Consider the following 12418-nt stretch of genomic DNA (forward strand, 5'->3'; position numbering starts at 1 on the left):
TAAAGCCTGTTACAAAAGATCAACGGTGTAGACTTTGCAAATAAGGCAACATGTATTATCGGGAATATCAAAAAAATAAAAATATACATATATAAATGGACAATAATTGGCAATTTCCCATGGGAAAACCTTATTTTTTTATTTTCATATAAACTATTAGAAAAACATCATAGCTGTTTGATAAAAATACTTTTTAGCACTGGCTAGTTTATTTGTTTGAAAAAAAGATAATTTTGTTTTCCCATGGGAAAGAATTCCTTTTGGAATCCCATAGGAAATTGTTCCCTTGGGAAAAGTTTCCCATGGGAATTCTTTCCTGTAGGAAACTGTTCCCAAGGGAAGCATTTCCAATGGGAATGCGTTCCAATAGGAAATATTTTCTGTATGATTTTTTTCCCTAGTGAAGAGTTATGCAAAAAAATGTAGCCAGCCTGCTTAGTTCAAAAGTGACAGCGCAAATCTACAGATCGCATGGTCGTGAGATCGGTCCTCGGGCGAGGCGCCATCCGCACAATCTTCTCCATGACGATTTGATTAAAGACATTGTGTCTAAAAGCGAAAGTGTTATAAATTTAATCCTTTTTAGGTTTGCTAAATAAAACAAATCGTTGACGCTTAAAGATATAAATTTTCTACTGGGGTAAAATTCACTTTCACTTTCAAAAATGACCTTTTGGGCGAGTTCATATACTAAGATTGATCTGGTAGTCGGATCATCTCGGCTGATGAATCACTTTAGAAAATCTAACAAAGAATGCACAGTGCATAACGTGTAGGTTCGAACCCATGATGATTTTTTAGAGTATTAGCGATTATAATTCAATTAATATGTATCATATTATATTGTTTTGAAAACTATATTCGAACCCATACCTACAACAAAGGCATGGTGTTCGGCGTTCAGTCTAAATCACTGCAACAAGTTTAGTACATTAGATTGATCAAGTAAATCCGAATTAAAATGACGCTGACGTCAGAACTGTATTACACTAGTTTATTTATGGCTTTATTTCATTCACACGACGTCAAACCATTAATAAAAATGTATGTGTAATTGCAAATGTGTAGGTACATACTTATATATTAATTTACTCGTGTACGTTCATATGTGCATGCCTATTTGCAAATATACAAGCACTCAGAATAAAGCGTGCATGCATAAAAATAAACGCCCATTATGGAACATGAATATGCGCACTCGTATATATATATATATATATATATATATATACAAGCACATAGAATTTCGCATGCGCGCGTTAAATTATACGCGTATGTAGATATAAATTTACGCGTACACTTATTAATGTATAAGTAAACGCGTATATCTAGTGCAGTTAGAATGTGCGTGCACGCTTAAAAATAATATGTCCACCCGTACGTTAAATGTTGGTGCACGTGAACATGGATATGTCTATATAATTTCTGGCAGCAGGAAATCTTTCGACTTGCTGTTAATTTCATTTTGGACAAAGCTCGCTAAAAGATACAAAATTAACGCTAAATGATACAACATTTTAGGCTCGCTAAAAGATACAAACCGTTTACGCTTAAAGATACAAATTTTCTATAAGGGTATATGGAGAATTACTTCATTTGTTGACGATTTCATGAAATTATTATCTCATTTTATGAAAGACCTGTCACAGGAGAATTTAAATCTAGTTTTATATGCTTCCCGCTAAATAAACATATACATGATCCCAACTGTATTTTTCTGGAGTACTCACGAGTAGCATCCGTGCACTCATTGTATTCATAAAACTAGTTACAAAAACTAGTGAAAATTGAAAGGAAGTTGAAGACATAGGCATATGAGCCAGAAATACAGGTCATATATATCTTATTTTGTCAGTCTGTCTTGCGACAAGAGAGGACGACTGAATTAACAGACTGCCTATACATAACTTTAGTGTACAATCTATGTCGAAATCTGCTTTGCGTGTGCGCACATTTCAAAATACACGTGTAATTATATACAATGTAGAGGATATTACGTGAGTGTCCAGTCACATGACTTTATTGCACGAGTTGAATAAAATGATAAGATGAGAAGCTCTGCCAAGCATTTTATGAGTTTCATAAATTCTATGCGGGAAGATTATTCTAATCACATGTAAGCATTTTTCTGCTTCCGAGGGATTCTGAAGATGTTATAAAACGAAATGAACATGCGCTAACGATATTCTGGCATAAAGCGCAAAATACAAGTACATTGTAAATGAATACACTCTACCTCAACGTCATTAAATTTTAATAAATACGCAGGAATATCTGCGTTGTTTTTTCACGTTGAAGATGCTTAAATTTATAAACAAAATAAATACATATCTTAAACATGCAACGGTAAGTACGCACGCATAGAATGTGTGTTCTTGCCTACCTAGAGGGGAAAGTATACATTTGTCCGGGCACGCGCCGGGGACAGATATTCCTGTCTTTCCCTAGGGAAAACTCTTGTCTGAAATAGCGCGCACTAGGGTGACGTCACATAGTACTGGCACTATTGTGATGTCACAAAACTATATAAATGAAAGCTATCAGAAAATATCTAAATCCACTTGTCTCCACGATCGATCTATTTTGAACGTGATAGGCAAGAAAAATGATCTAACATGTTGCCTGTATAAGACAGCTGTTTCCCCAACCCTCGGGACAGCTCGGATAAAAAACTTCGCTAACGCTCGGTTTTCCATTCTACACTGTCCCTCTGGTACTGAAAACCCCGTCTAACACAGATGGGCATGAAAGATTCTTATATCCTTGCCTTTCTAGCAGGGAAAGTATACATTTGTTCGAGCACGTGCCAGGGATAGAGAGATTCTATTCCTGTCTTTCCCTAGGGAAAAACTTTGTCTAAAATAGCGTACACTTTGGTGAGGTCACATAAATCTAGCACTGGCACTATTATGACGTCATTAGCTATAGATCTATTAATAATATCAGTTAACATGGCAAGAAAAACACACATATCTCCAGAATCACAACAAATACAAACAGAAAACTAGGTTTCATCAAACGTAACATCAAAACGAAACATGAAACCATCAAAACTCTAGCATATACAACATTGGTCAGACCGCAGCTTGAATATGCCTCATGTGCATGGTCACCACATAGGCCTACACAGGTCAACATTCACAAGCTGGAAATGGTCCAGCGACGCACAATCAGATGGATCAAGAATGATTATTCCCGTTATTCCAGTGTAACACAAATGCAAAATACTCTTGACTGGCGCACGCTTGAGAACAGACGTCTAGACTCTAAGCTTGTCATGTTCTATAAGATATACCATGACCTTGTAGCCATCTCCCTCCCCAATTACTTACAGGCCCCTACCAGGTTTACTAGGAACATGCATCCCTTAAGCCTTCGTCAGGTCCAAGTCAATTCAGGTTACTTGAAATATTCCTTTTTCCCCCACACTGCAGTCTTGTGGAACGGGTTACCACCAAATATTGCAACCATGCCTGACCTTGAGTCCTTCAAACAGGCAGTGGCCCAGCTCAGTTACTGAGTAAACTGCAATTGTTTTTATCCTTTTACTCTATCCTTTTTAACATTTTAACAGCATCCATCACTTTAACATTCTTACTATAATTGCTGAAAGAACTGTCTTAAGTTTCAGTTTTTATTCTTTTATTCTGTACTAATCACCGACACGCACCCTGCCCATAATACTCGCGAGAGGTGTGAAGCAGTATAAAGAGATAGACAAATGATCTAACATGTCTGTTTTCGTAACATATCTGCTGTTTTCGTACGATAGCTGTTTTCCCAACCTTCGGGACAGTGTGGAATGGAAAACCGAGCATTACCCCGTCTTATAAAGGCACGAATGTAAGATCCTGATATATATTCTACTGTGAATAAGGTTAGCGTTCGGTTTAAGGTAACTTTGTAGTGTGCATTTAATGCATGTGTACGTTCAATGAGTGAATATTAATCTCCTCTAACAACACTCGGATAACACTTTCTTTCATAAGGTTAATGAACGTGACAGATGCGAGGGGCAAGTGACATTATTATACCTCAATTTTTTCTACAATGGTAAAATCCCATCACCAGAAAAAGAGATATTTTGACTATCAGAAACATTTTCAACATTTTTGACACGTTACCAAGCCGGAGTGACTGTCAGTTCATGTGACCACACTGACATTTTGAATGTCATATAAGGGCAAATAACTGTTTCAGGTTTTTAGTCAAATGATTGCCTCTCTTGTACACAATGTCATATAGTAATGACGTCACTATATTAAATGTGTACACAGGCGATTACCGCGCTTAAGATGAAACTGTTTTATAAATGGATTAAACACATTTTTTTTAATTATAATATCATATGGCTGCGTGTGACATTGATATTATCAATCCGAGGACAGAATGTCACCCGAGGCGAAAGCCGAGTGGTGACATTCTGTTTCGAGGGTTGACAATATCCGTGTCACACACGCTGCCATATGATATTTATTTTATTATACCGAACAAAATTAAGGACATAAAAAGTTTTTAAAAGGTTTTTAATTCATTTAATACAACAGTTTCATCTTTAGCGCGATAATCACCTGTGTACAGATTGAATAGTGACGTCATTACAATATGACATTGTGTACAAGGGAGGCAATCATTTGGCCAAAAAGTTGAAGCAGTTATTTGCCCTTATATGACATTCAAAATATCAGCGCGGTCACATGACCTGACAGTCACTTTCGCTAGGTCACGTGTCAAAAATGTTGAAAATGTTTCTGATGGTCAAAATATCTCTTTTTCGGGTAATGGGATTTTACCATTGTAGACAAAAGTGAGGTATAATGATTATATAATGTCATTTAGATCTATAGAATGACATTCTAAAGATATTTGAGAAATGGCATAGACGTAAAAAGTAATGAGCCGAGTTTATGAAAAATGGCAATCATTGAAAACAGATTCGGATCCAGGGCCGGTCCCAGAAGGCTCGTGTCCTCCCCCTACCCCAGTCGTTTGGGGGGGGGGGGGGGGGGGGTAAGTATAATCATTAGTGTTGCACTTAAAATTGAGATCCAAATGCACCAGAAGCAACCATTTAATACTTAATTTCAAATAAATTCAGGAGGGAGTTGGCCGTTGGGGTACCCTTTTATATCCCGCCGATGATATGCTGGCGCCCTTAATTTTTCTGGAACCGTACCTGAAAAGCATCCTATAAAATGAGTCTTTCCTTAACGTTTTAGTGTCAGTATTTGATTCCCAGCATGTGTGGTAGTACATCGTGTTCATTTTGAGTGATACTTCTGTAACTGCAGATCGATTATCGATAAATATATTCTTAATTTTCAAGCTATAAAAAGTAAATTAACGTTTACCATAGCATTCTATTTCATTATCTGAAATGCCAAACTATCGTCACATCAGTTGTATATAAACCTGTCATTTTACATGTTTTTTCTTTCTTAATAGTTCAGCGAATAGACACAGACATTTTATTTTCCTATGTGACTCTCTTCATACCAAAATGGTCCGTATAAGAAATTTTCAGTATTGATATGTTTTTAAAACATTGACTCAGAAAAACATTTTTTACTGATAGTGTATTAGTCCGTAGAAATCCCAGTGGGTTCGCTCCTTTGAACATGCATTTGAATCACATTTTAAAATAAAAATAAAAAATCGTTGTCGTCCGGAATCTTGAGAGTTTGGTAACAGTAGGCGGTACTATGTGCAACTTAAAAATCGCATCTGAAAACCATGTAAAACAAAAATACACATTCTGAATTAGATATCAAATGTAATTCACTCCAACATTAGAAAATAGATATGAAAAGAATATTTTACAGTTGACCGTCTAAAGAATCTTTATGTTAATATCAGCTGAATTATAACTAGGCCATTATAATATAATTATGCCTGACTTATTGATTGCATAAATGGATACTTAAAGGCAATATCTAGTTTAAGCGGTATTTATCTAAGAATGAATGTGATTTTAATTAGGTTATGTGATATATAAATTGTATTTGGTTGTTGTCATTATTCAGACGGCCATATTTAAAAATATGATGGATGATTTGTACTTTGTACTTATTTTTATCTTCATGTGCTACCATATATAAATAAAGATAATATATAACGCATATTCTATTTCGCAGTCGTGATCAGTACGCGAATATCACTTATCACGCAAACGTAATAGTAACCCTATTATCCGTTTAATTACTTAAATAGAAAAAACTACACGAATTTATTATTTTGTTCCAGTGCTATAAACAATGAAAGAGTAATTTACTGCTAAATCTTGGGCTAACCTTAATGTGACGAATAGCAAATTCTGAAAACACAATTTGATAATAATTGACGTTATTGGTTTAGTTGACGGTGTAGCAATAAAATTACGTTGACTTGGCTCATCAATACAAAATAATCACGATCGTACGCGTGCAATGTTCCATGCAGTATCAATGTAACAGAAGCGATTGAAAACTTCATACAGTCTTTAATAAATATTAATTATATTGTTTTTTTTTTATATTGAATATATCAAAAATATCCAATGAAAATGTATTAGTATATTTTTAAATCACAAACGACTTGAAAAATGGGACAGATGTAAAACATAAAGGGTACACTGAGAAAATACATGTTATATGAATTAAGACACTAAAGGTGGTTCAACTTTTGTCAAGTAATGTATCTGTTCAAAACTTAAACATCCGGACATGTATGCATATTTAAGTCTACTGAATGCTTCATGCTTCTAAATTTGCACTGAAGTATTTTACAATCCTGGTTTCCCTCCTAAGGTAGGTTTATTTCATCATAAGTATAGATTTGATAAAAGTACTATATAATATTTACCAGCCCGCTTAGGCCAGTAGGTAGAGCGTTGGTCTACGGATCGCGGGGTCGTGAGTTCGATCCTCGGGCGGGGCGTATGTTCTCCGTGTCTACATGTATTTGATAAACGACATTGTGTCTGAAATCATTAGTCCTCCACAACTGAATCATGTGGGGAAGTTGGCAGTTACTTGCGGAGAACAGGTTAGTACTGGTACAGAATCCAGGACCACTGGTTAGGTTAACTGCCCGCCGTTACATGACTTAAAAAAATACTGTTGAAAACGGCGTGAAAACCAAAACAAACAAACAAATTATAATATTTACCAAAAAATAAATAAAAAGAAATTAAATTTAACTAGAAAGAAATACACAGTTTTTTCCTTAAATAATTTTTAATAGAATGTTGGAAAGGTGAAATGTGTACTACAAATATGACTGGTCGCTTTTAAATGATCTAAACAACCGCCGTCGAGCAAAAAGGTTTTGCTATCATTTGATGATAACTGTAAGGGTAAAGAATTACTAGATATGTACAATTATTTCAATCCATCTTTTTCCCTGCAAAAATATTCATATATTATTCAGCTGTTTTTAGAATAATTGATATTGTTTTTTCTCTCGATTAGTAGTGTATGCAAAACGATTCATTTCCATGCAATAATACCAGAAAACCGTGATTAATATGAGTGGAATACGCAAACGATTCCCTATGGGATACAATGAGGTTCAAATTTTACAAGAGGGAAATTCAGTCAACGATTCTGTTGAGATAAAGTGTTTCTGGAGAATTAAATGATAGCTTCATTTATCTAGAAACTCCATATTTTGCGAGTTTACGGTTTCTGGCAAATGTAATTGAATTCCGTAGCATCAAGCTTATGAAATTAAATATTGGCAAAACGGACATATATTCTGAAATAAATCCTTACATTTGACATATATTGAGGTATTTTACATTCTTAAACAAAGAAATTGCATTACATGTTAAATATGACATTTTGTCCCAGTCTTTTAGACAGTAGAGTCGTAACTGAAAGCCACAATTCAAAATAATAATAATAATAATAATAACTCAGAATCCTACTGACAGACATTTTGAAATATTAAAATTTTGAACTACTATTTGCGTAGTTTTCGTTTTCAGAACCTTTCCAAAAAGGAAATTTAAACATCCCTTTTATGAGTTCCGTATAAAGAATATTAAACTAAAGCTAAAACTTATATTTCTTATGGTAAAGATAAAAATTGAAATTGAAGCCGGCGAATAACAATTTAACGCGCGGGGATCTTTTTGGCTGTTGTATTAAGAGGTTTATGTTGATATTAACGGATGGAATAATCATCTATTAAAGCGAGAAAAACAACTATAATTACGAGTATTTGTTGAATATATATATGTTTAGTAAACAGATTGTGCAAGGCTTTTTTTCTCTAGCGTGTAGCATTCTGGCCACATTATGTGTTTGTCGACAGTTTCATGTACATTCAGCATCTGATGTTTGTCCAACTAAAATGCATCTTATTCTGACATGCTAAAAGATGTCATTGCAATCTATGATATAATAATGATCAGCAATACGCATCATTGTTATATTCTCATGACTTAAGCAAGTTCTGTTTGAATATCCTGGTTATAGTGAATTGACGACGCTCAACATTTGTATTACACGGTTTCATCAAAACCTGTACATTATAAACGTCCTTAAAACTCCGTATAGTTTATAATACTTATGCACGGGCTATCTTTATGACTTCCACATAATATTCCATTTACAGCCATTAGAACTATTGTTTCACATCTTCATATAAATTTAAATAGTGTTTCATCTAAATAATGACATATCGTACGTTCTTTAGTGCATATTTGTATCAAATAAAATGGCAATATCAGAATTTGTGTTATTCATATCTGTAGTATATCTAATGTATAACACTGCTACACTAAAATGTACGATCCATGTTTATTTAGTTGACACTATTCTATTGATGACATATGAATTAAGTTTAATCAAGGTCGACCACAGCCGATGCAGCGCTAGATTATTTTAAGGGAGAAATAAGCAATCATAATTTTCCTAGAGGTCTCGTGGGATGTGCGACCACTCAAATATGGTTGTTTAGTGACATAGTCATAAATTTCATCAATAAAATTGAAATAGAAATTAAGATAGAGTGTGTTAATTAAGAAATAATAAGTTCTCAAGTGTGGTTTATCGTAGAATAACCCATGTTTTGAGTTCTTATGCCATATGTCACGAAGGCCGTAAGCATGAGTGATATATTGTTCTGCATAAGAACGAAAAACTCGGGTTATTCTACAATAAATCACATTTGGGAACTTATTATTTCGATTCAAACACCACATTCTAGTATCAACAGCGTTAGAAAAAAATGGTAACTACTTTTTACGACCGTGCTACGCACCTGGATCAGATGACGTCATTGCACGCGCGTGAGTTATTGCAGCATAACCCGGGATAGATTTTACTCTAAATGTATGTAGGTTATTTGCTGGTCGTATTAGAATGGTGATTATACACACATTTACGTTTGGTTAAATGACAAGTCTGTAAAATCACGCTGAACTGACAAAGCATTTTGCTTTCACGTCGTCGCCTTACCCGTTTAGACCATTATGTTTTAATGGTCCTCTAGATGGTCAGCTGTAAAAGTCCGCATTAGAAACGACTGACTAATAAATGTGTAACATGCGTAACATTTTGACTACAAATAGAACCTCTTCTCAGACACATGTAACATCAATGAAACATCATTGTAACATACTTGTTACATCTATATATCCAATAGATACAAAGTAGTTATGCGGCCGAATTTTAGAAGTGGAGTGTAACATGCGTAACATTTTGACTACAGAAAGACACCTCTTCGCAGACACACGTAACATAAGTAACTTTCATGTAACATCCTTTTAGCATCCTTGTTCTACAAAACACAACTAAGGACGTTTTTCGGCCAAATGTAAAGAGTGGGATGTAACATGCGTAACATTTTTACTTCCAATAGATACCTCTTCTCTGACACACGTAACATAAGTAAAAACCATGCAATATCCTTGCTACATCTATATAACACTATTCAGTGCATCCTTTATATTAGTTTGCATTGTTGCATTGATGTTTCGGAGCGAGGGAAACGTCTTAATAAGTGATGTAGAAATGTAATGTCATTTTTGCTTGATGATTTATAGGTTACAACTTACTGATCAACATACAATGTTCACAATTTATTATATATACTCTTTTTATGTATTCAAGTAAATTCAAGTTTGCTTTCTATTTGTTTAATGAAATAGTAAGATCTTCATTTAGTATATGTCTAAAAGTAGAATTATGAAGAATGCACAGACAATTACGTACTAAACTTGCATATACGGCTAAAGTAATCGTATAAGCATGTCATTGATAAGTATCTAAATATCTAAATATTCAATTTTATATGTAACGTTTAATTTGATATCCTTTTAAAACTACTTCCTTATTTGACAACCTCAGTAATATAATGAGATCTAAAATAGAATGAACGGAAAGCCAATTTAGTTAATTGTAATATTATAATATCTTTCTTTATTTGTGTTCATTATCAATGAAACGAATTTAGCTTGATATAAGAATTTAACACAATGTCATATTTTTATCCAATTCTCACAATGTCATGATATTTAGATGAGATATGCCTTTATTAACTCTTGCACAGAACTATTTTATTTTAAACCACAATCCTCAGTATTTTGATAGCCAGACATTGATTTCAAGAAATTTTCAATAGACATATTCAGATTTAATTGTATTTGATGTCAATCGTATTTTTCTCCCAGATGGGTCAAATGTCTCTGTAACACAAACCATTGGCATCATGGTACTTGGATAAATGCTTTAAAGGCGATTCTTGAGTTAGGATTCAACTGCGAGAAAGCAATTGTTTTACCTTCGTGGTATTTTGGTCTAGAAGATATGAAAATAATCATTTGATGCAGCAAGATGAGCAGTAGATCGCACCAGTACCAAACTTTGGATGCGTAAAACATGGGTTTTATAAGGTTCGAGATCGCATTGCAAACTATTCAGTTTTTAGCGATGTTTTTAAAATTAACAGATTAGAAAATGAATGCATAAAAAATATAATTAGGCTTAAACTGTTAATCACTTTTTGAGGACATCTCAATAATTATAACTGATAAACTCCCACTCTGCTACAGAAACAATGTATTACAGAAAGTTCGTAATTATCGTTATGAAGAATTTAATTTTGAGATGCGTTTAGTATTTACTGTGAAATCAATAATATTCATGGGGGACTAATTTTCGTGGATTTCGTGGTTGAGTCAATCCACGAAATTTAATTCCAACGAACAAGTAAAATTCCAATTCGTTTTATGTTTAGAAGTTGAAATCCACGAATTCATATCCCCACGAAATTGCCGTTTTGAACAAAACCACGAAATTTCATGCACACGAAATTAAATGATTTTACAGTATATCAAATATAACATATTGAACATACTCTATACTATGATATATTAGGCTTAACATTTGTAACAGAAAAGAAATAAGTACATGTATCTAGAAAAGAATTTCACAATCCTAATTTATGACTGTGTTGCATTATCAATCATGAGCACATGACCCATGGATTTAAACTGGATTAAGACTGTGTCACCAACTAAATCATCGATTGTGCAAGTACTTGTCAATGTGGCATTAGATATGTTTAAATAAATATTTTTTGTTAAATATATTCGATTAGACAAAATTGATTAATTGTCCAATTTATTTCAACATACGCGTTAGTTTGCCTTGTCAAAAAGACAACTTATTTGACTCACGTACAGGTGCGGGAAATTAGGCAAATTGTCTATAACGAAATCTGCGAAAAAAATAAGGACAAAAGTCCAACATGAATAGGCAAAGTCAAAGAACGCCACGCCACATAAAAACAGTTTTTATGAATGTATACAAGTACACAGCGGCGGAGCACATGTACACATTGTTTCCAATAAAAATTTCCACAATTTAGACTTTAATGAAAGTTCTCACAGTCGTAAATAAACATATGGCCTATAAATAGTGAAATAAAATGTATAGGTCCGTGTGCTTATTTCTGAGATACTTGGCCATGATTAAAGTAAACCGCCTATTTGAAGCTAATTTTAAGACATTATTTTGAATTATTTAACGTGTCAGATGTTTTAATATCATGTTTTAACTTTAGAAAGGTAGTAACTGTTACAATTTAATAGGTTTAAACAAAGGTTGCCATTAACTCATAAACTGATTTTGATTTCTGTACGCCGAATCCAGGCTTTATTCTACGTTTTCCGGATAAATGACGTTACGCCATCACTTCCAGTTTATCAAACGTGCAAAACTACCTTAAAATGATGGGCTTATCTTAAACGAAACAACACTGTGCAGAACTAAATAAATTAGAATTTAGAGAGGTAAGTTTGTATCAATTATATTAAAATAAGTAGCTAGTTAAAAATCATTTTTACTCTCTAGGAAATGTACCGTAATACTATGTTTTATCTTTTTCAAGATTTAATTCAACATCTGAAAATATTCAAAATATTCGGGGA

Source organism: Mercenaria mercenaria, chromosome 1 (genome assembly GCF_021730395.1).
Source record: "Mercenaria mercenaria strain notata chromosome 1, MADL_Memer_1, whole genome shotgun sequence".
NCBI classification, from domain to species: Eukaryota; Metazoa; Mollusca; class Bivalvia; order Venerida; family Veneridae; genus Mercenaria; species Mercenaria mercenaria.